Source organism: Macrosteles quadrilineatus, unplaced genomic scaffold, assembly GCF_028750875.1.
Source record: "Macrosteles quadrilineatus isolate MER2022 unplaced genomic scaffold, UCM_ALF_1.0 Scaffold_1__1_contigs__length_201487025, whole genome shotgun sequence".
Classification (NCBI taxonomy): Eukaryota; Metazoa; Arthropoda; class Insecta; order Hemiptera; family Cicadellidae; genus Macrosteles; species Macrosteles quadrilineatus.
Window position 1 is genome coordinate 127,448,987 of NW_026542594.1, and position 25,645 is coordinate 127,474,631.

At 32.5% G+C, this 25,645-nt stretch overlaps 1 protein-coding gene across 4 annotated transcripts in view; it reads right to left on the reverse strand.

Moving 5' to 3' along the window:
• Positions 1-25,645, reverse strand: part of LOC128984528 (synaptotagmin-7-like) — an 831,102-nt gene that overhangs the window by 741,548 nt on the left and 63,909 nt on the right. The window contains exon 2 of one of the 4 annotated variants that reach the window (XM_054403877.1): positions 9,778-9,930. The exons of the other annotated variants lie outside the window; for them this stretch is intronic. The gene's annotated coding sequence lies outside the window, so the exon portion shown is untranslated. The remainder of the gene's footprint in view (positions 1-9,777; positions 9,931-25,645) is intronic. 4 annotated transcript variants of the gene reach the window in all.

Consider the following 25,645-nt stretch of genomic DNA (forward strand, 5'->3'; position numbering starts at 1 on the left):
TATTTCATGCTATAATAAATTCATCATTACACTTTTAAGAGTTTTTATTATGCTTAAACTGTAGGAATGTTCAATACCCCATTTTAATAACATTGATTGATTTGTTAGATAATCAAGAAAGTCTCGTCAGAGTTTAACTTTAAGTATAATTTTCTATAGTAGGCCTATGTTTTTAATTTTCACTACTACATTTATTGAAAATCAAATTGTGTTATCCGTATTCTCTTTGCAATGTGTTTAGACATTAATGTTTAGAGCATGTGGTCTTTTTATTGATAAGATAATATTTTGACTACTACTAAACTTAAATGCTTGAACTTAACTAGGCTATGAAAATAACCTTTTCTATGATTACTACATCATAAAGACCGGATGAATTGACAAACGTAAAATATGTTGTGTAAAAAAATAAAAAAAAAACGTGTGAGAATAATGAACTAAGTAATTATATAAAATAACCTCTTTCTTGATTTATCTTTAATTTGTTCCTTTAGAACCATTTTCCAGAGTTTGACACTTAACTTGTGGGACGCCCTGGATATGCAAGCTGCTTTTGCTACATTATAAGGTAAGATTTTATATATTCCTGGACTATTTACAAGGAACGACTAATTCTAAAATATCAAGTAAAGGACTATGTTTACGGTTACAATTTAATTGCATTTAATTTATGTGGTAAAGTTTTCAAAGGTGACTCAATTTCGAAATTGATTGTTTTGCTGCATTGTTTATGGAAATGATAAGCATTAATATTCCTCTTGGAAACAATTAAAAGTGTTTAACTGCCTCTGCATTGGTCAATACGGAATTTAAGTAAAACTGTTAAGTAAATAAGTTACAGTTTTGCACTAAGCATTTATTTATTTACATAACTTAGTACTAGCCGCTATAGCCGTGACTAAGATCAAGATGAAGAAGACAATTTTGGTTCCTCGAAAATATTGACAAGCAGCTTGAGAACGCTAAAGAAAAAAATATTATGTCCCCTATATCTGCTGTATGTAGATAGAATGTTTTTAATTTACTATTAGTATTATCTAGCTACATAATCATAACTGCGATTGTTGACAACTACTAACCACAACGGTTTGTTCCGATATCGCAGGCTAGCCTATGGAATAACAAGTGCAGGATCGCTTTTTCAGTCAACAAGGGACCATAATATACTAATGAGTCCTAAAGGAATTGCTTGTTTTATTGATGACATTCTTATTTACGCTTAGGACATGTCAGAAATGAAATCTCGTGTTGATGCCATCTTAAATAGGTTAATGCCTTGTTGTGTCAAAATCATTTAGTTTCGTTCAGTTTCTTTCCGTTTCGTTCCGTTGCAATCCGATCTCTTTCGTACCAATCCGATCTGTTACGGTCCGATCTGTTACGGTCCGATCTGTTACAGTCCGACCTGATCCGTTCCGTTCCGGGCTGGTTAGTTCCGTTCCGTTCCGGGCTGGTCCGTTCCGTTCCGGGCTGGTCCGGTCCGTCCAGGTCTGGTCCGTTCCGGTCTAATCCGGTCTGGTACGTTCCGTTCCGGTCCGGTTCGTTCCGTTCCGGTCCGGTCCGATCTGTTCCGGTTTGTCTCGTTCTGATCCGTTCCGATCTGTTCTGGTCAGATCCGTTTAGGTATGTTCCGGTCAGATCCGTTCCGATCCGATCAGTTAAAAAACTAAATGCACGCCAGGACGTTTCTCATGAGATGTAATTTGGTATGGCACGAGGTTATTGCCAATGAACACGTGTAAACATTTGGCTGTGATCAAATATAACGGATGAGAGGTTTGTAGTTATTACATTTCTGATCGCGTAAGGGATAATTTAAATATTGGGTAATATAGTACGTATGCCTGATTTCTAATGTAATGATGCACTATTTCAAGTTGAAGTTTAACACTAATTAAATTTTTATCAAATTAATTGAGTATGGTAGTGCAACTAAATTTTGTTTTAAAGTCAATTTATGTTTTATATGGTTATATAAAAACACGAAAGATTTGTTATGTATAATGATTTAATTTAGAAGGCATAAGGAGATGCTCACCAACAATGAATGAAGAACATAATTACAGTTTGGATTCGAGTGACTTTTAAGATCGTTCCTGTAACTTTATTAGTTAATAAATTATCCATTATTAATTTGTTTTGGATATTTCATGCTATAATAAATTCATCATTACACTTTTAGAAGTTTTTATTATGCTTACACTGTAGGAATGTTCAATACCCCATTTAAATAACATTAATTGATTTGTTAGATAATCAAGAAAGTCTCGTCAAAGTTTAACTATAAATATAATTTTCTATAGTAGGCCTATGTTTTTAATTTTAACTACTACATTTATTGAAAATAAAATTGTGTTATCCGTATTCTCTTTGCAATGTGTTTAGACATTAATGTTTAGAGCATGTGGTCTTTTCATTGATAAGATAATATTTTGACTACTACTAAACTTAAATGCTTGAACTTAACTAGGCTATGAAAATAACCTTTTCTATGATTACTACATCATAAAGACCGGATGAATTGTCAAACGTAAAATATATTGTGTAAAAAAATAAAAAAAAAACGTGTGAGAATAATGAACTAAGTAATTATATAAAATAACCTCTTTCTTGATTTATCTTTAATTTGTTCCTTTAGAACCATTTTCCAGAGTTTGACACTTAACTTGTGGGACGCCCTGGATATGCAAGCTGCTTTTGCTACATTATAAGGTAAGATTATATATATTCCTGGACTATGTACAAGGAACGAGTAATTGTAAAATATCAAGTAAAGGACTATGTTTACGGTTACAGTGTAATTGCATTTAATTTATGTGGTAAAGTTTTCAAAGGTGACTCAATTTCGTAATTGATTGTTTTGCTGCATTGTGTATGGAAATGATAAGCATTAATATTCCTCTTGAAAACAATTAAAAGTGTTTAACTTGCTCTGCATTGGTCAATACGGAATTGAAATAAAACTGTTAAGTAAATAAGTTACAGTTTTGCACTAAGCATTTATATATTTACATATTACTAGCCACTATAGCCGTGACTTGCAATGGGGTCAAGATGAAGAAGAGACAATTTTGGTTCCTCGAAAATATTGACAAGCAGCTTGAGAACGCTAAAGAAAAAACTATTATGTCCCCTATATCTGCTGTATGTAGATAGAATGTTTTTAATTTACTATTAGTATTATCTGGCTACATAAACATAACTGCAATTGTTGACAACTACTAACCACAAGGGTTTGTTTCGATATCGCAGGCTAGCCTATGGAATAACGAGTGCAGGCGCGCTTTTTCAGTCTATAAGGGACCATATACTAATGAGTCTTAAAGAAATTGCTTGTTTTATTGATGACATTCTTATTTACGCTAAGGACATGTCAGAAATGAAATCTCGTGTTGATGCCATCTTCAATAGGTTAATGCCTTGTTGTGTCAAAATCATTTATTTACTTATTTATTAAAATACATCACATAACGCCTAAGGAGTGCTTCTGCACGCAGGCAGGTAAATTGTCAAAATATACATTGTGTACTAGTATAGAATAAAAGCAACATAATAATAAATATAGTAATAAACATAATAAGAATAAAGTATTTACAGTATTGAAAAACAAATTTAAAATAAGTTAGGTTATTATCAAAGTTTACAAATAAGTTATATCAATGTCAATAAGTTATGTTTACTACAATCAGACTGATAAAAAATCCTCAATTCTGTAAAAAACAATTGTCTAACAGGTAAGACAGTAAGTGTAACCGGAACTTTTTAAATGATTCTACCTCTCTCAGTGATAAAGGAAGCTTATTATACAGTTTGAGGCCCATATAAAAAGTACTCTTTTCATAAACAGCAGATTTATGTATGGGGTACTGCAACACAGAGCTCAAGGGCCTAAAGCTGTATTGGGAGTTAGTTCTTTTTTCTTCATAAATAGAAAAATGTTTTTTGACAAAGATTAAAGTGTTGAATATATACAAAGAGGGCACAGGTAAAATCTTCATTCTTTTAAACAAATTTCTACAAGATGTTCTTGGATTAACTTGTGCAATAACTCTTGTAATTCTCTTTTGTATTTTAAATATTTTTTTACTATCAGTGGCATTTCCCCAGAACTCAATACCGTAGCCAATTTTAGAGTGCACATATGCAAAGTATACCATTATCTGAGTTTTTTCATCTATTAATTTTGAAAGCACTAAAGTAACGTAAAATGCTGCATTAAGCTTTGATTCCAATTGATTTATATGATCAGACCATGTTAGGGTTGAATCTAATTTTATTCCTAAAAGGTTGCAAGATTGAATTTTAATTAATGAGTCTTCTAACGGGTTATAGTCAATCTGTCTACTTTTTATGCTATTAGAATGGAAGTCCACACAATATGTTTTATTTCTGTTAAGTTTAAGATTATTGGCCAGAAACCATTCAGTCATAAGATCAAGATCATTTTTAATTTCAATTTTTAAAATATCAGGGTTTTTATTTTTTAATACTGCAGTAGTATCATCAGCATACATTACCAATTTTGACTTAAGATTTTGTTTCAAGAGGTCATCAACATAAACAAGAAACAACAACGGACCCATTATTGAACCCTGGGGAACACCTTCAGTGACATTTTTGAAGCTTGAATAGTTAGAGTAATTCAGATGAACTTTTTGTTTTCTACCCAACAAGTAGGACTCCACCAAATCATAAGCTTTTTGTCTAATTCCATAAAACTTAAGTTTGTGCAATAAAATATTGTGATTGACACAGTTAAATGCCCTTGACAAATCACAGAAGATGCCAATGGCATACTGTGATCCATCAACGACACTTGCTATGTAATTTAAGACCTCAAAGAGAGCATCTGAAGTGTTACAACCCCTTTTAAATCCAAACTGATTTTGATTGACAAGGAATGTTGATGGTTTCAAGATATGATACTAGTCTATTACAGATTACTTTTTCATAAACCTTGGAGAAAACTGGCAATAAGGATATTGGTCTGAAATTCTCAAGCTCATTTAGATTCGTTCAGTTTCTTTCCGTTTCGTTCCGTTGCAATCCGATCCCTTTCGTTCCAATCCGATCTGTTACGATCCGATCTGTTACAGTCCGACCTGATCCGGTCCCTCCCGGTCTGGTACGTTCCGTTCAGGTCTGGCCCGTTCCGTTCCGGTCTGGTCCGTTCCGATCCGGTCTGGTCCGGTCCGTTCCGATCCGGTCCGTTCCGTTCCGATCCGGTCCGGTCTGGTCCGATCCGGTCCGTTCCGAACGGTTCCGGTTTGTCCCGTTCTGATCCGTTCCGATCTGTTCTGGTCAGATCCGTTTAGGTATGTTCCGTTCAGATCCGATCAGGTCAAAATACTAAATGCACGCCAGGACGTTCCGCATGAGATGTAATTTGGTATGGCACGAGGTTATTGCCAATGAACACGTGTAAACATTTGGCTGTGATCAAAAATAACGGATGAGAGGTTTGTGGTTATTACTTTATTATTTCTTATTATTATTTATTATTTCTAATAGTTATTATTTCTAATGTAATGATGCACTATTTCAAGTTGAAGTTTAACACTAATGACATTTTTATCAAATTAATTGAGTATGGTAGTGCAACTAAATTTTGTTTTAAAGTCAATTTATGTTTTATATAGTTATATAAAAAACCCGAAAGATTTGTTATTTCTAATGATTTAATTTTGAAGGCATAAAGAGATGCTCACCATCAATGAATGAAGCACATTATAAGAGTTTGGATTCGAGTGACTTTTAAGATCGTTCCTGTAATTTTATCAGTTAATAAATTATCCATTATTAATTTGTTTGGAATATTTCATGCTATAATAAATTCATCATTACACTTTTAGAAGTTTTTATTATGCTTACACTGTAGGAATGTTCAATTCCCCATTTAAATAACATTGATTGATTTTTTAGATAATCGAGAAAGTCTGGTCAAAGTTTAACTTTAAATATAATTTTCTACAGTTGGCCTATGTTTTAATTTTCACTACTACATTTATTGAAAAAAAAATTTTGTTATCCGTATTCTCTTTGCAATGTGTTTAGACATTAATGTTTAGAGCATGTGGTCTTTTCATTTTTAAGATAATATTTTGACTACTACTAAACTTAAATTCTTGAACTTAACTAGGCTATGAAAATAACCTTTTCTATGATTACTACATCATAAAGAACAGTTGAATTGTCAAACGTAAAATATGTTGTGTAAAAAAACGTGTGAGAATATGAAAGGAAAGGGAATATGAAAAGGAAGAATAGAAAGGACTATGTTTACGGTTACAGTGGAATTGCATTTAATTTATGTGGTAAAGTTTTCAAAGGTGACTCAATTTCGTAATTGATTGTTTTGCTGCATTGTGTGTGGAAATGATAAGCATTACTATTCCTCTTGGAAACAATTAAAAGTGTTTAACTGCCTCTGCATTGGTCAATACGAAATTGAAATAAAACTGTTAAGTAAATAAATTACAGTTTTGCACTAAGCATTTATTTATTTACATAACTTAGTACTAGCCGCTATAGCCGTGACTATGATCAAGATGAAGAAGGCAATTTTGGTTCCTCGAAAAAATTGACAAGCAGCTTGAGAATGCTAAAGAAAAAACTATTATGTCCCCTATATCTGCTGTATGTAGATAGAATGTTTTTAATTTACTATTAGTATTATCTGGCTACATAAACATAACTGCAATTGTTGACAACTTCTAACTACAAGGGTTTGTTCCAATATATCAGGCTAACCTATGGAATAACAAGTGCAGGCGCGCTTTTTCAGTCAATAAGGGACCATATACTAATGAGTCTTAAAGAAATTGCTTGTTTTATTGATGGCATTCTTATTTACGCTAAGGACATGTCAAAAATGAAATCTCGTGTTGATACCATCTTCAATAGGTTAATGCCTTGTTGTGTCAAAATCATTTAGTTTCGTTCAGTTTCTTTCTGTTTTGTTCCGTTGCGATCCGAGCCCTTTCGTTCCAATCCGATCTGTTACGGTCCGATCTGTTACAGTCCGACCTGATCCGTTCCGTTCCGGGCTGGTCCGTCCCGGTCTGGTCCGTTCTGGTCCGATCCGGTCTGGTACGTTCCGTTCCGGTCCGGTATGGTTAGTTCCGATCCGGTCTGGTCCGTTCCGATCCGGTCCGTTTCGATCTGTTCCGGTTTGTTCCGTTCTGATCCGTTCCGATCTGTTCTGGTCAGATCCGTTCAGGTATGTTCCGGTCAGATTCGTTCCGATCCGATCAGTTCAAAATACTAAATGAACGCCAGGACGTTTCGCATGATATGTAATTTGGTATGGCACGAGGTTATTGCCAATGAACACGTGTAAACATTTGGCTGTGATCAAAAATAACGGATGAGAGGTTTGTGGTTATTACATTTCTGATCGCGTAAGGGATAATTTAAATATTGGGTTATATAGTACGTATGCCTGATTTCTAATGTAATGATGCACTATTTCAAGTTGAAGTTTAACACTAATGACATTTTTATCAAATTAATTGAGTATGGCAGTCCAACTAAATTTTGTTTTAAAGTTAATTTATGTTTTATATGGTGTTATAAAAAACCCCAAAGATTTGTTATTTCTTATGATTTAATTTAGCTTAGATTAATTATCTCTTGCCGATTAGGTAGCGAAATCATCATATTGGGCTAATGAATGGGTCACTAATAAAAGTATAAGAAAAGGCAGGTTTTGTATCGTTGCCTTAACTTTGTTAATATTTTCATCCCAATCAGTCTTCAATGATTATTTTTATTACATCATTTTCGAAAATATTATAAGTTCCCACAAAGTTATCAGCACCATTCATTAATTTAAATTTTTACATTACTTATTTACATTTGGATTATAAATTAATTAAAGCTGTAACATAAAAAATTATTAAAAGTCACACTTGCCTAAGTTAATCGCAAAATAAACACCACAAAGCTTACAATATTGCATGACCTAGTCTTATAGACAAGAACAAAACCTTTAAACCTAGAGTATCCAACGACATTGTGTATGCCAATTCGCATACCTTTATTCTTGTCCCCTTTTTGTGCACGAAAATATAGTACGGAACTTTAAAAATATGTTCCTGAATATAGCTACCAATATAGCTTGGGTTTGATAGCAGGTACTAGCCTACATTTATAGCGTATCCTCGTTATAGTACAGCACATTAATTATGATCTGTTTATTGGTCATCCATTGTTTGAATATGTAATTATGTAAATTGTGTCTACATTACAATAGCAATACAGTGCATTTACTTACTAGTAAAGGTGCATTGCAATACAAACAAATTACCCTCTTCATACCCCTACCGCAATCCTATTATTATATTATTTAGTTACAGTCAACAATTCTATCTATTAATACAATCAAATAACGTGGTATATCTATTGGTAACTGCAGTGTTGAGATGGTCAAAGACAGTTACATTTTGGCAAAAAGACATTCATGTTGTTCAGTAAATATATTTAAAATGCTGATATTTTCAGTAGGATTTGTGAGGTTTACATTATTAAGCGATCGCAATAGTGATGCTTCGCCCATCAACAGTAGTCGTTGGCTACACAGGCAACACATGTAGGGTAAGGAACTTTTGCTAGGGATGTAAATAACTTCGTTCCACTTTCAAATTTCACCATAAACACCCTTCCATATATTTATCGTGTCCTGCATATAGCCTCAAAGCTATAACAGTATAGGCCTAGTCTATTTAATCTAATTCATTTTTTGTTCTATGGATTATTTATATAAAATATACGTTAATGCATAATATTTGTCTTGATATAAGACCATTACTGTACAGGTGCGTACCGAGGTGATGACGTCAGATTGTAAGACTTTAACTGACAGCAAATGTCAAGTATGATTTTATACAGGAATACAGTGAATTATTATCAACTGACCGACATATATATTATAAAATCCTCTTCTCATAAAACTATTTAATTGTCCTCGACTTATGACACAGTTAGAAAGGTTAAAAGTATCTTTCTTATTCAGTAGATGTAATAAGGAAAATGTTATGCCATGAAACCTTTACATGTGCTTTCCGTTTAATTTATTCTTAGAGGTCAGGTGGATGAATTTTCCAAGTAAAATATGAATGCTTGAATTTTTTTGGCTGCATAAAAACTAGATTTTAGGTTTAAAATAATTATACATTTCACTTTACATCTAGAAATATAACCCGGAATTACTAATTGTATGATAAATGTAACAAAAACAGCAAGAAATCAACATCCCTTAAAAGTCCTAGTGCAATAATAGTCCATAGTATGTACAATCTCAAAAATCTCACGGTTATTGCAATACTATGCATCTTGTGAGATTTCATTTAATTTCAACTATTAAAAAACGCATTGTTGTCTCATTTAATTTTTGTTATTTTGGTAAATTTTGGTTTGATTATTTTGGTTAGTGCTTCACAATTGTTTCACAGAAATACTTCATACAAAGATTTTTGGTAAGCTACGTCGCGTCGTTTCAATTAAACAGTCTATTTTTACCTGTATCGTTGGGTCTAAAACCGAAGAACGATTCGTTCTTCAAAACGTGACCTATCTGAAAAGCCGCAAAGATAAACAGATAAGGTGTGTAAAATAATGTCCATAAATTAAAACAACACAGGTTGAAATACAGTGATGAAACAAGAGAGGGATCTAACAATAAAAGCTAACAGAATCTAACTAAAATGAGCACTACTGCATGCGTACAGAAAACTAAAAATTAAACCACTATGAAGATAAGAAGAGGTGAGAGAGTACCTTAAGAAAGAGATAGGCATGGCGAAGAGCGAGAGGCAGGGGAGGCAGTCGTGGAGAGGGGGAACAGGCATCGTCATACTTATATCGAGCACAGGACACGGGCACAAAATGTTCGTTAACCGTTACATATTCCTTGAATGGTCACACGGGGGTCTGTAAAATAAATACCCTGAGTTACAGTCACGCTAGATATGGTGGAACACCTAGAACTTACCTTCTACTACCTACTACACTACTTGTGTAAAGAGGGGGTGTGCATAAATGATTTCTAAGACTCGTCTAAATATTTAAATACCCTGAGTTAGAGTTTGGTTATCTTTCGTAGGTCACCTACAACCACCAACTACTCTGTTTGTGGTAGAAGATATAGCATTCTGTTGACCTCATATAAACCCATCAGGCTATAACTCACCCGAGTTAGAGTTTAACCAATTATGGCAGAACACCAACAATCTACCTTGTGCCACCTACAACTCTATTGGTGTAGGCAGTAGCTGCATATTGGCATTATATTGGCGACCTCCACTAAACCAATTAGTCTATAAATACCCTGATTTTGAGTCAGGCCAAATACGGAGGAACAGCTTTGACCTATGACCTACCAAGTACCTGTGTAAGGAAGGGTTGTATATGAACTACCTCCTATACCGCCCCTCATAAATCTATCTAAGAAACCGGATAGATGTAGTGAAACCCCTTAGGCCCCGTTTATGCACCAACAGCGGGAGCGGGGCGATAGCGGGCCCGCTCCCGCTGTGAATGGGGCTGTTTATGCACGAAGAGCGATAGCGGTAGCGGTTGATTAAAGGACAATGGAAGGGGGACACAGTCTTGCCAACTCAAACTCTGCCAAATAATTAACACAACTATTTGTCCTATGTGCACGTGCGCGTGGGTCAAGTTGGCAACCCTTGCTTCAGCCGCTCCCGCTCCCGCCGTGCATAAACAGTCCCATTTGACTCAATGTAGTTGAAAACCGCTCTATCCCAAGCAACCGCTGCGATTTCTAACTACACAGCGGGCGAATTAGAAACCGCAGCGGGAGGTCAACCGCTATCGCTATCGCTCTTGGTGCATAAACAGCCCCATTTAACTCAATGGTGTTAGAAATCGCTCCCGCTGTCGCTACCGCACCCGCTCTTGGTGCATAAACGGGGCCTTACATAAACCTTATAAAACCACCTGAAAACCGCCTTATTAGTCCATCGAGCTGAAGTATTCATCTCTTAAAGGAATCCAATAGATCCTACTATTCTTAGCAAGTAATGGCGTTTTTTTTTTTTTTTTACATGAATGCAGTTTTTTTTTGTAAAAAACCTAATATCAAAATTACGATATGTATATTATGTACACACAATATTATTGCCACTTAATAAATGTGTATAGTTGAAGCTACACACTTAAATGGTTAGAAAGAATTCACTGTACATTTTTTCTAATGATCATTCGTGACGATCATGACGATTTGAATCACTTTTTGTATAATATATTACAAACTACGATAGAAAATCTTCCTATGTTTATTTTCTAGATGAATAAAGAGGAAAATTATTAACCCGTATGAGAGAATGCATTTTATCTACATAATACATATAGTTTTGAACAATAAATAAAATCAACTCCAGTGACGATATGTAACCTTTCACGAAAGGCCAAGAAAAGACATTTTCTCCTCCAGGCTAAACGCTTCAGTATATTTCTTCCAATCCGATTGGAAATAAATCTATTAGGCAGCTCAATTATGCTGTTGGTAAAACTCGTGTCGTTAACTAGATAGGCAATAATATGTTAGTTCCCTAGGAACAAAACAGTATATATATATATATTTTTTTTTTTTATTAACTAAACAGTAATTATAAATAGTAATTAAGGGCGTTTGCCTTACTTGTTTTTAAACACGGGTATTTACTATTATGTACTGCACAAATAAAGGAAACCAATGTGATTGAAATAGTTGTTGGCCCTATAGTACCCTTAACGAAATACGATAAAAGTAAAACGTGGGTTTAAGGAAGATGAGTATAACTTGAAAGCTTAAATTAATCATAGTAATGCATCATTATTTTAAAGTTAGTAATCCTCCTTCCAGTGAAATCCCTCTAGCTTAAAAATGATAAGTAGTATAAGTTATGAAGAGGTTGTGCAGTTGTGGGCGGCAAGCCTCGGTTTTGAGCGGTTTCAGTAGTTGCTTCAGGCGTCTAAGCTGCCGTGACAGCCGCTTAAGCTGATTTTCAGCTTATTCTACTTTACGATTACTTTAGCTGTTTTCCACCTTCACTTCAGGAAGATACTACGTTCATACAAATATATTTTTAGCAGCTTGGAAAAGTTTAGAAACTGTGATCATTATAGTAATGGTTATTGCAGAATAGATATAGGTTAATAACTTATGGGTTCAGTTAAATACGATCTAAAATATGATTTAAAATAAATCCCATATAATTATAACATAGTGTAAAACTATTTCCTACCTAATATGTCAAGTTAACTCTTAATATAAATTTTTCTCTGCAAGTAATATGTAGGCTACTCAAAATATTTTTTAATCAGTACTAGACAAAGTATCAAACATTTAAGCTATATACTCAGGTTGTTTTTTAGTTTAAGGTATGTTTAGTAAGGAATGTGAGCGAAATATATCCCACTCCCACAAACAATACTGTCCCATTTATTAATACCATTACTGCATTTTACTTCCCACTGGTCCTATATTGATAAAAATAATACAATGTTGGTTATTCATAAAAATAACAATACAATCTACAATCTGGTTTGCAGTTCATTGTAAGCTACTTTGTGTATGGTATATACTCAATTAATTGATAACTAATCCTTTAAAACCTTAAAGCTATTGTCCATTATTTTGCCGTAATCAATAATCAACCTTAATTTTAACACGACAGCAGAGTTAAACATTTGAATCTAGTTAAGGTGAAAAACTGAACACGTCCGAGTTAAATTTACACATCATCATGCCATACTTCTCAAATATTTATACTAATATTCTGGCTTCATGTACACTAAAATGTAAAATATTTGGCTGCTTTGGGTAATGTAAGTGATAAAGGGCCAAATATGACTATTATTTCAAGAGCGAGTATTGTGCCAAGTTGTGGTCGTTAAATCCCTAACTCCGGGTAATTCCCCTCAACCGGAAACTATAGATTTCGTAAACAAGGAGAACCGTCTAAGTCGAGATGACGTCCTCTCTTTTTATGGGTTTCTTTATATTTTAAAGAAACTATATTGATGTGGAAGAAAATTTGACTATTATATGAAAATTTCGTTTATTGTTTTGTATTGTTTTTCTTATTATGCCTGCCATTTATTTTACTCATGTTATATATAACCTGTGAGGTAAAAAGGGACTATCGTGATGAAAGTGTTAGTTGAGTCGGTGGCTCAGTTCGTAGAGCAACAGAATGTAGCAGAAAGACAGCGATGTCTTGGGTTCGCGACCTAGTGCTATCAATTAGATGGTATCAGTACAGTTGATTCGTGTACCAAACCAACTAACCCTCTGCTTTGCTTAATACTTTCTATGCACAGCCATTGGATACCAATGTGGATGGCCAGATGCAAGTTTGAACTAGGCTGACAATTTATTTTTACAATAAAAATAATTAGGTGGAAACGAAAAAATGCCACTTGACTAAATTAAAACTGCTTTTGAGCTATCGTGTTTTTTGTATTTAATTATCACTATCCGAAGGAGTTATGCATTTCTGAGCACAGGAATTTGTACTTAAAATTTGTTTAAAAATTTTTCGTTGAAATACTTTCACTGGATAAAATTAGAACCTGTTTTAGTGGAGTTAAGAAACATTATTCGCTTACAGCGTGATATAGTAACACAAAAAGCAAGTAGACGGGCAAAACAATGGAGAATAGCGTGTCAACAATAGACTAAGGACAGCCCGGGCTCGAGCAACAGTAGCCTTTTGTTCTTTAAATGTGAGGTCAGGCATGTTAAACGCAATATCCTTCCGGTTTACGTCTTAAAAGGATCTTTAACCATGAATTACAAGTACTAAATCCTAAAATAACATTTTCTTTTACTATAATCGAAAATAAGTCACAATACAACAGATATTTCGCAAAAGGAGAGAATTATTTAGTATTTATTATTTTGTTTTCAAAGGTAGATCTATTGATATTTACCTGTACTGCATAAGTAGGTGAGTTGAACTATTCGATGATCAAAGAGTTAAACTCAGCCGGAAGGCTTGTACTTCCAACTTATTGGCTTGACATCTACATTACAGTTCAAAGCATTCTAAATGTACATTATCGGATCTGTGTTAAGAATGTAAATAATGTTTTAGAATAAAATCAATATTTTGTATGAGAGGTTTTACTGTTAACATTCGAGAGAACAAGTTAAGTACTACTATTTTTCATAATCGACAAAAATATTGAGTCATTTTTATATCGTCGGTTGAGATTTGAGGCCCATTGTCATCATCAAAGTCGCTCTGCCACTAACATACTATGAGAAACAAATGTAGTTATTATTATTAATAAGATTCATAATAAAGTCACTCTAATAGCTTTATCAGCAAATTTGTATATTTTATAAATACTTGAATTGATTTTAAAGTACAGGTAAAGATAAGTTTCCCTGCTGTCCTCGTTGATAGCGTTCATAGCTATATCAGCCTTAATAATTTCTACTGTATCTAATTTGGTTTATATAATTATACCATAACAGATGATACATACCAAATCTGTGTTTAACGAGTTTTGAATGATGATAAAACGTTAAAAGTACATATAAGAAAGAAAAAGTGTTTGTATACAAGCTTGGGTTAAATACAAAGAGCAGGAATTGTCATTTCAGAATATTTATATGTAGAAAATTAGAACGGTTAACATATTGCTGTAGTAAATCTGTTTAGATCGTTTTATAGGTTAACAAATATTAACGTTTCATAAACAAAGAAGACATTTATAAAATATAATTCGGTTTATGTCAATTACATCCTTATATTATACGAATGACTAGTTAAAACCTTAAGTAATAAGTGTAATATTTCTCTCAAAATATTATATCAACATTTGCCCAGATTTTCATAAATAAAAACGTTTCATACCAAAATATATTTTGTAGCAAATATTTGAATAGACATATAAGTCAAAAAAAATTTTGTTAAGTCAATTTTCTTTTAGAGACGAAAAAATTAGTTTAGCAGCGAAATAGTTTAAACAAAACAAAAAAATCAACATTACGTTATGTCTAGCTTGATTAATGCACATTGTTCTATCAATAAAAACCGTAGGATGCATAATCGGCTTAACATTTTATGGGTCTGTTTTATTATCATTCTTAGCGATTTTCAAATATTCAGAATAACTCTTCTCTGACAACGATCCCAGGAATCTTAAACGTTTATGAATGAAACGCCGAACACTAGAAATATATTTCGTGTGTATTTCCATGTTGTGCTTTTGTCTAATTCCATCAACAGTTTTATTAGTGTACATTTATTAGCGAGGGTATTTTTTCGTAATAATTATTACCAAACCTCTATTATGAACAATTCAAAGTTATTATGGATTATTAAAACATTAATCTATAATTGATTCTCTACAAATCGAGTTTGATAATAGCATCAAAGTAATAACCAAATAAAACGACATTTAGGTTCGAGCAAAGATGTATGACTTTTCATTAAGATAAATAACCTGTCCAAGTGATCTGAATCAAACAAGATACGAGCCAAGCCCTTGAGGATCTTCTAGAGGAAAATAAGCTAACACAGGAAGCCCCCTATACTGTATGTGGCAGAATAGTACGTATACTACACGTATAAGTTTTAGCTACACGCTTTAACTACTAATATCAACTTTTACATCTTTCAAACGAAAGAAACGATGAAACCACATTCTAGTACATCAGATTTTCATAGCAGTATAAGGCGATGCAGGAAAAGTTTTTTTTATAGGATATAGAGCAATAAACTTTAAATCTGAATTTACTTCGACATCCACTTTGAAATATAAGGCCTGTGGATCAAGGTAGGTATTGTAAAATATAGGGTACAATTTCAAAATCCACACTAAAAACTCTTTTTCTTCAAAGAGTGGACCTTAAGTGGTTCCTTAAGAGTGGATGAGGTATTTACATGCAATTCTTTTACTAATCCAAATGTCGAATGATTGTGCACGGTAACATTAGTCTGCATTGAAATTCTGAGATGCCACAACTAGAATGCTATTGGATTATTGTTGCAAATGTCGGTAAAATAATCCTATGGTCAGCAAATAATAGAAGGCTTCTGGACGTTGTTGCTTCACCAAATGCTGATTATTAATGATTCGCATTGGAAAAAACCTAATAGTCTCGAAACACCCCAAAAGTCATGAACACAACACTGAATAAATGAATGAATTGAATTGTAATTTAAGGCATGTGAGATAATCTCATAACCCGAAGAGCCAAATTAAAAAAAATTTACATTTTTTGATAATATATGAATACGATGAATATAGGCTAATTTGCTAAATTTTAATTCAGTCATAACATTGTCAATCACTTTAGAAATAGTAATGGAACTTTTAAGTATGCTAAAATAAAATGTTCAATGTTTTCCAATAAATCCCTAAAGTGCACGACATCAATCTATATTAAGTTTACGTTTTATTTTCTGCGGGCCTTGAGTGGCCTGTAAATGAGTTGCTTTTATTGGATGATTTAAAAGCTTCGGCAAATTTGGTATCCATGATAGGCTACATATAACTAAATACTGACTAGATTTTTATTGTGGATATTGTAGTTTATCTTTCATGTAGTTTAAATATCAATACACAATCATAATGTCCTTTCAAAAGATTCAGATATATTTATTAATAGATCTATATCCATGAGTGAGCAAAACTATAATGAAAGCAACAGTTTTTATAGAAAGGATATAATTAGAGGGATAAATTATTTGATGTATTTGATCCAAAAACCTTATACATTTTCCATAATAAAACTATTTTAACATAGTTTTAATATGAAAAATGTATAAGGTTTTTGGATTTATATTGTGGATATTGTAGTTTATCATTCATGTAGTTTTAATATCAATACACAATCATAATGTCCCTTCAAAAGATTCAGATATATTTATTAATATATCTATATCCAAGAGTGAGCAAAACTATAATTAAAGCAACTGTTTTTATAGAAAAAATATAATTAGAGGGATCAATTATTTGATGTATTTGATCCAAAAACCTTATAAATTTTCCATATTAAAACTATGTGAAAGTATAGCTTAAATTTAACTTAAATTTTCATTTTTTTAAAAGAACATAAGTTTTGCTTAAGTTGTTGGTCTAAATAACAACAATCAAGTGTTGGTCATAATTTTTGTTTTACTAGATTGTTCTAAAATATACTGTAAGATAACATAAAATTTTACAGAAAAATACATATTTTTAAACAATCTAACAAGTATAAAGCTGATAGATTATCATATCAGTAAAAGGCTTACATAGATTATCATGTTGAAACTATACTTGACAAACTGTAAAGTTTAAAAATAGCTATGCTTATACTTACAGTTAGTAAACATATGAGTACTTTACGTTTAACTTTAAATTGTGTTCCTTAATAAAGTAGACTTAATTAAACGTATGGAGGAAGCGGTTTTCAGAATTGATGGAGAAAGTAACATTAAGTGTGGAAACAGGAACTCCTAAACTTTCACGAACCTTCATCATCATATATCCCAGTGTTGCCAACCGTTCCTCGCAAAGGATTACTTTGTGTATTAAAACCAGTGACTTAGAACCTGTGTTAACGGGAAATATTTTGTGGAATATTTTAATACTTTTATCAAAACTGTGCATAATCTTTTACGCTTTATGAAAAATGGAGATTTTGTGTACGTTGATTTAAGTTCAGTATTTAATAATTTATCAATTATTTATTGATGTTATTATTTATCAATTCACCCACGTACTAACTACCCTTCAGGCCGAGTGCGTTCACAGTTGTTTTACAAAGTTTTATATAGAAATGATAGTGTATCAACTATACTTTGGGAGAATGGTAAACATATCACTTATATTCAAGCCCAGTATACAAATAATAGTTGGCTGGAAGAATTCCAGCTCTGCTACCATTCGGTGATTTTGAGTAAGACAAAAGTATACAGTGAGTGAGGTATATCCAAATTTGCCAAAGACATATTAATTAAAAGGGCATTGGAACATCAAGTTGTCCATTGTCCTTATTACATCGGCTGTCACTAATCGTGGGGCGTACATGTTTCTTTATAAACTGAATCAAATAGTGAAACTTGTTTTACCAAATAGATTTATGGAAATTGAATATATTAATCTGTAGTAGACTCTCAAATCTCTTTTATAGTAAGCCTAGTTGGATTGGAATTGTTTGTGAACTCATTCATACTTGTTGTTTTACACTTTTAATACTCCATAAACCCTTGTAACGTAATAGAAAAAATCTCAGACCTCTTCAGTTTTGATTAATTTTACTTTATAGTCTACGTCATTATTACTTTAAAGACACAAAGGAAAGGATTTGTTTGGCAAAAGAGTAAAACCCGTATTCTTCAACAAAGAACCCGGAACTTTAAAAAGCACTTATAGTTCTGCTGGCAGTAAAAACCATCTCCCTTAAGGTATATTTTTATGCAAAGTTTCTTTACGGAAACAATAGTTTTTGCTCCAATCCTGTGCAAAATCGATGTTTTAGTTTAGTCTCTTGTATCTACAGCATTAAAAATAGTTGTCTTTAGTGATATGAAAGGTTAGACATATTTCACGAATTATGTTGCATCCATTGAAAAATATATAAATGAGTGCTGAAAACATTTAAATGTGTTTATAGTAATGTATATTTTGTTGAAGATTGCAGGATCCTTTGCATAGATTGTTGTTATTGCAGGTTCAGTTGAAACAAAACTGAACGTTCCCTGTCCAGCTTTGACCCTTAGTGGACGGAGTAAGGGTTGCTTGGACTGGTGCCAGATAGAGCTCCAAATAAACAACGCACTGCAGAGACTACGTGTTGATTAAACAATTAGTAAATGGTTATTGTTACTAATGTGATATTGTTGTTGCTACTATTTACCATATGGATATTATTTATTTAATTTAAATACCAGAATTTACATTGGTTGTTGGCAAACAATTATGGTTAATTACAATTAATGATAATTAAATAATATGTTGCTTGTCCAATTTCATATTTTACCCTGATAAATTTGTGTTCTTTGGCAAATTTATATTTTTTATATATATTGTCTTCTTTTCTTATACTAATCAATGTAGCCTTTTTTCAGTGATTAACAACATTGCAAGGTATTTCTATACTTTTATTCATAGTTTTTATTCAGTTTGACAAATTGACTCTTAAATATGACAATCAAATATCCAGTGGTGTATCGAGTGATAGAACCTGTTCATGCTCAAGTTGTAGATTGCTATGAAAAGGGCTAGCGTGGTAATGTGATTTCAAAGATATACGGTATATTTATATGATATGGTTTTTGTACAAGTGTGGTGATATTTTGTGCGTAGGCTACAGATATTTAATTGTGGTAAATCAAATTGTTATAACTTTTTTACTCTGAATACCTCCCGGGACTCCGACTTGAACAATCTTCTGGCAGAATTGGTGACTAGGTTGATAGGTCTTTACAGTTGCTGTAGCTCACCATAAGTCATTCTCTTTGTTTGGCTTGGTAATAAGGTTCGTGTATTCGACAGAATTTAGTAATTTAGATCAGCGCAATCTGTCGGTGGCTCACATCAACTACGACGATTTTGTTAAAATAGTCTGGCTATAAATTTAACGTGGGGATGGGATGTCTAAGTTGTAATAATAGTCAAAGATATTGACTTTGTCAAGATAAGCGATAAGGCATTGCATTAGAGGTGATTTTTTTATTTAGACGTACACAAAGGAAAAACTATAAGAATATAATAGTAACTTTGAAAACTCCATGTGCCATGAATATTAAAAGTCTATAAATATTAGTAAGCTTTTTTCCCCTGAAAATTTAAATTTTCTTTCTGTTAATACTTCCAAGTAGTAATGTTGGCAATAAATTAGTCATTTAATTTATAATATTTAAAAGCATATCATAGGTCAAACGATAAATTACAAACGGTATCTACAAAAAAAAAATAAATAAAGAAGATCAAATAAAAAAACAAAAGGAAGAAACAACTATATTATTTTAAATCAGTTTTTAGGATAAAATACTTGTTCACAATTTCTCATAGCATGCAAATATTTGCACAGTACTTAAAGTAAACATGCACAAAATAAACCTACAAGTAAACGGGTAAAAACAATTGATTGTAATATTTTAAAACAATATAAAGAGTATTAATCAATCCATCCAAATTCTAAATATAGTTTTTGACCCTCATTACACTTCATTCTCATCACTAACTATTAGATATATTTTACAACCTGATAACACTGTTCTCATGATGACTTTATATTGAAGAATTAATGGAAAAGTGGTCTGACGTCAGGGTGCAGGAACTCATTAACTTCCTGCCACTTCATCACCATATTTTCTCAGAGAGGTTCAAGGTATTTAAACTTACTCGTCATCATCATATTTTCTCTGATGCGTTTATTAATATCGGCGTCAATCTTTTCCACTTTAACCATTATTTTTCTTAAATTACCTTACCAAAGATCACAAATAGATTTACAACATCTATTTATAGTGTGTCTAATTATAGTGCAACATTATTTTTGTTGTGATCATATACATTGAAATATAAAATTTTGAAGTTGTGAATTGTGTATCTTAATGGCATAAGAGTTTTTTGGGAACCAATATTTGATACGTGTTAAAAACAGCAGTACTCCAATACAGAAAAGGCTGTCCTTATTAGCAGGCCATATTTTTATTGTTCATAAGTACTGTTGAAATAGTAAATACTCTCTACTACCAAATCATGGCATTATCGTATACTTTATATTAATTGACCACTGTCTGTGTTTTAGGAAAGATTGTCCCTTTTTAGCGAATTTCCCTATAGGGAAGTAGCTATTACCGTAGGTGGCACGGTAAGAACTAGACCCGGGACCGATTTACTTTTTCATTTTGATGTCCCCAGAGGCCAAAAACACTATTCGTTCAAATTTTTATATATGTATATATATATATATATATATATCTATATATAGACTTATATATATATATATACGTCCGTGAACGCGATAACTTGAGTAATTTTTGTCCGATTTTGATGAAATTTGGTTTAAAGGTGTAAAGCGGGATAAACTTGAATGAGTTCGCGAACCAGCACGATCGGACCATGGGAACGGGGCTTTAGGGGGGGTTTTATGGGGTAAAAATTGGTTTTTCTCACTTTTGACCTTCAAAACACAAAATTTCCCAATTTCTCTTTAGACCTTTTTAAAGAGCTTAAAAAAACAAATAATTTAGTATATAAAAGTATTTTTGTCCGAATATTAGTAACGGAGAAAATTAAAAAAATTGTAAATTTAAAATTCCCATGTTATTCTTATGGAGAATATTGTCAAATGTTGTAGTTTGCTTGTTTATGAATATATTTTGATCAAACTTGGCAAATTTATTTATTTTGTACTAAGCTATCAATATTTTACTCAAAAACACACTTTATTAGTTTCCTTGTAGCAGCAAACCTAGGTACTCGTTAAACCTAATATTATTAAAATATATTTAACTGAAAATCAATTCAGACAAATGGAAATTCGCTTAGTCGGCAGGTTTGCTGCGGCGGGGGTATTAATAAATTATGTATTATTATAGATTATTGAATAATATTATAGAAAGGAAACATCCCTTAGGATCAGATCCCATTTCACAGTATTTTCGGAGAGACAAATAACGTTCATTGTGTACCTCCATCTTTGCATTCATTTAAACACCATTATTATTACATTCATTTGCAAGAACCGGCATTGCTGTTTAGCACGGGAAATACATTAACCAAATTAGGTATTCCGTTATGGCCGTCATTTATTCCAAACAAGCAAAAGCTGTACACAATGCTGTTGCTGTTCTGTTTACGTGCAGTATTTGGCACTTCATGTTAAATAGTTTCAACTTTAAATTAGTATGTATGCAATCAATGTCGACTTGTATGATATTTTATTTACTTTAAACCATCAAAATCTCTATGATTTACAAATTGACTATGATCTTACCTGATACACAAATTAAGCAAACAGTTATTTCGAATTCACTAAAAATCTATATATGTATACGTTTAGTGTCAAGACGTATGGGAGGTTTACTAACAAAAGGCCACATTATACGTACCATCATTTAACGGGCCTCAGGGATGAGCTTATAGGATATATATTGTAGCTTTTATTCCATCTAAAAAAAAGAAAAAATGGAACGGGTCAGTCGTGCAGCCTTCGGTCAATATGTGTAAAGATTACAGATTTTAATAGATTTTATATATAATGCTCTTATAGACCCTATCATTGTCATGGATGCAATATCCATTAATTTGAAGTAAGGTAGCTGTTACATAAACGTCCTCCGTTCAAATTTATAAAATATGAATCATGAGTCTGTTAGCGCAACAACTCCAGCAAAAATAATGCGAATTTGATTAAATTTGGCACAAATGTATTATCATACGTTTATTCAAACGGTTTCATGAACCAGAATGATTGGACTATGGGAATGGGGTTACGGGAGGTTTTATTGGATAAAAATGGAGTTTCCCTATTTTGACCCTAAAAACATAACATATCTTAATTCCTTTCGAAACCACGTTGTAGTGCTTAAAAAGTAATAATTTAGAATATTGAAGGGTGGTTGTATCCTAATAGTTACGGAGAAAATTAAAAAAAAGCTAAGTCACATTGTCCCGTGTTATTTCTCAACAGTTTTAGCTTCGCACGCTCTCTCGTATTTACACGTCTCTGCTACTGCTGCTATCCTTTCCCTGGCTGAAGAGGACTAAGTCCTAAAACAGCCTCAGTCCAGTAGGGTTTCAGCTCTCTGGATTGGAACATCACGAAGAATCAGAAAAATGTTATTTCTTTAAAAATAAATAAATCGTTGTAGTTTTCTTAATTATGGATATATTTTAATCAAATTTGGTATTTTTTTTTATTTCATGTTGCAGTAAACCTTATTACTCTAAAAAAATAATGTTATTTAAATAAGAAATAAATATAAACATTTTAAGGGGAAACTTTAGTGGAAATCTAGCCAGGTAAATGGGAATTCGCTTAGTCTCCAGGTTTGCTATGAGGGGGGCATTTTATCAACCTGCAACGGAAACTAAAGTGATAGGGCCTATTATATTATTTTGGTTCTGTACATTTCAGGTTGGACTCTTCGTTGTTGGTTGGGTGGAAAAATTTAAGGGCCTCGCCTTCCCACATTCAAGATCAAAATAACTGTTTGCGTGTATATTTGCATCCATTATATGTTCAGCAGTAAACCGGTCACCAATAATTATATGCATGATTTGAATACCATAGAATATGGGTATGAAGGATTTGTTTTATTATCCTTCCCAACAATTCTTTTCTAAGTGGTGGACTTAATTATTGTCTGAACTCATTGCATCGATGATTTTATTTATATCAGAAATCAGAAACCAGAAAATCTTTATTGTTTCATTTTTATTTACAAGCTTATGCACAGAGTAACTTAAGAATAACTTAGATTAACTAACTCACACACTTATTTAACTAAGAAACAATTCATCCCTGGGTCAAAGACCTATTAGGAACGTTCTATTACGTAAATACACATATAAAAACATATAAGTGCTCAAATATTATACAGGGTGATTGATATAAGTGTGCCAGCCGTTTTCTTCGAAAGCTATAAGAGATATCAAAAAAAGTTAAATGGTAAGTGCCTTGGATTTTTTATTTAAAAAATTGTAGTAAAGTCAAAAAAATTATTTTAGCCGCCATTTTTCCAATATGGCCGCCAACTTTGATTTTTCTTATAGAACACCCTGTATTTTATGATGTATTCTGGTAGAAAATGTAATTTTAAGACGGTTTTATTCTTGTGTTTTTTTTTTCATAAACTTAACCGTTTCAAAGATAATAATGGCTAAAGTTTTGAAATTTCTTTATGAAAAAGAGTTTCGATAAAGGCCTAAGCAAGCATGCCAGCTGTTTTATTCGAAAACAATTCAAAATTTCACAACTTAAACCATTATTTCCTTTGAAACGGTTAGGTTTATGAAGAAAATTACAAGAAAAAATCGTCTTAAAATTACATTTTCTACCAGAATACATCATAAAATACAGGGTGTTCTATAAGAAAAATCAAAGTTGGCGGCCATATTGGAAAAATGGTGGCTAAAATAATTTTTTCGACTTCACTACAATTTTTTTCATAAAAAGTCCAAGGCACTCATCATTTAACTTTTTTTGGTATCTCTTATGGTTTTCGAATAAAACGGCTGGCACACTTATATCAATCACCCTGTATGTACAACTAAAACACCAATTTGCAGAAGTGTTATTGTCTCTATAACAATAAATCTAATCGATTTCAAAGTTTACGTAGCACTTTATATTACGGGGTGGTGAAATTTAATCCAACTAACCAAGCAGTATTTCTCTCAAGTAGACACCGGCATATTCTTGACTCCCAAAGGGCATTATTTAAAATTCAAATTAAGAGAGGGCAAACCTTAAAGATAATTTGATTATGACCTTCATATTTCCATACGTGCCTGCATCTGCTCCGTTCTAACTATACTATGTTGTTCTATGTAAATATTTTATATTAGCTTCTTCCTCCTATACATAATATAAGGAGAAAGAATTGTTTTCTTAAACATTTTAGATTTTAACTTTTTGGTGGACATATTCATTTTGGGTCCATCTGAACCTCAAATGTGGTTTTTTTACTGATGTAGGGCTACAAACTACGCATAAGGCACGATTTTAACCTGTATTTTGTTTCTTTGACTTTTTACGCACAAGGTAAAAGCATTCATCCCCCCAAAACAAAAAACCGGAACAGGAAAAATACTATCGAAGCATTTTGCTCCAAAAAAATATTTTCCATAATAGGAGGATGGTGGTTTTTTTTCTGTAAGGAAAAATATTATCGAAGCATTTTGCTCCAAAAAAATATTGTCCATTATCTGGAATAGGAGGATGGTGTTTTTTTCTGTTTCCAAATTATAGTGTTTTAATATCCAGATTTTCTCTGTGAATTTGTGTATAAAGGTGGTGTTATTAGGGTTTCGTAGTTTTAATTGTTGAAACATTTTGTTAGTTTTTTTAGCTCCCTAAAATGTAGAGGGAGCTTCTGGAAATACATTAAACTGTTGCAGTAAAATTTAATATATTTATGGTAAGGTAACACAATCAAACCAGCATGATTGTTGTGACCACCGCAGCAAAACTGCTAAACGAATTTCCACTGAAATATCCCGTTAACGTGTTAGATTTATACCCAATGAAGTCAAATTAGGTACTAGAATTTGCTGCTACAAGAATTGTCATAAAGTTTGCATTTAAATGTTAATAGCTTGGTGTGAAATAATAATTAGTTCACCAAATGTATTCATTATATACTCATTTACAAGAAAACGTACACAATGATTAAATTATTTGGGTTTTTACAGCTCTACAAAATGAAATAGAAAAACCCTGAACACTTTATATTTCAAGGGTCAAAAATGGGAAATACCAATTTTTACACCATGAAACCTCGTTCTCATTGTCCGCTTATGCTCGTTTGCGCACAAGTTGGAATAAACGTAGGTTTAGACATTTGTACCAAATTTCATCAAAACCGTATAGGGGTCTCGGGTTTATGTATTTTTACAAGACCTATGGTAATAGCGCAAAAACTGTATGGGAAATTCGTTAAAACAAGCAAGTGTAATTGAA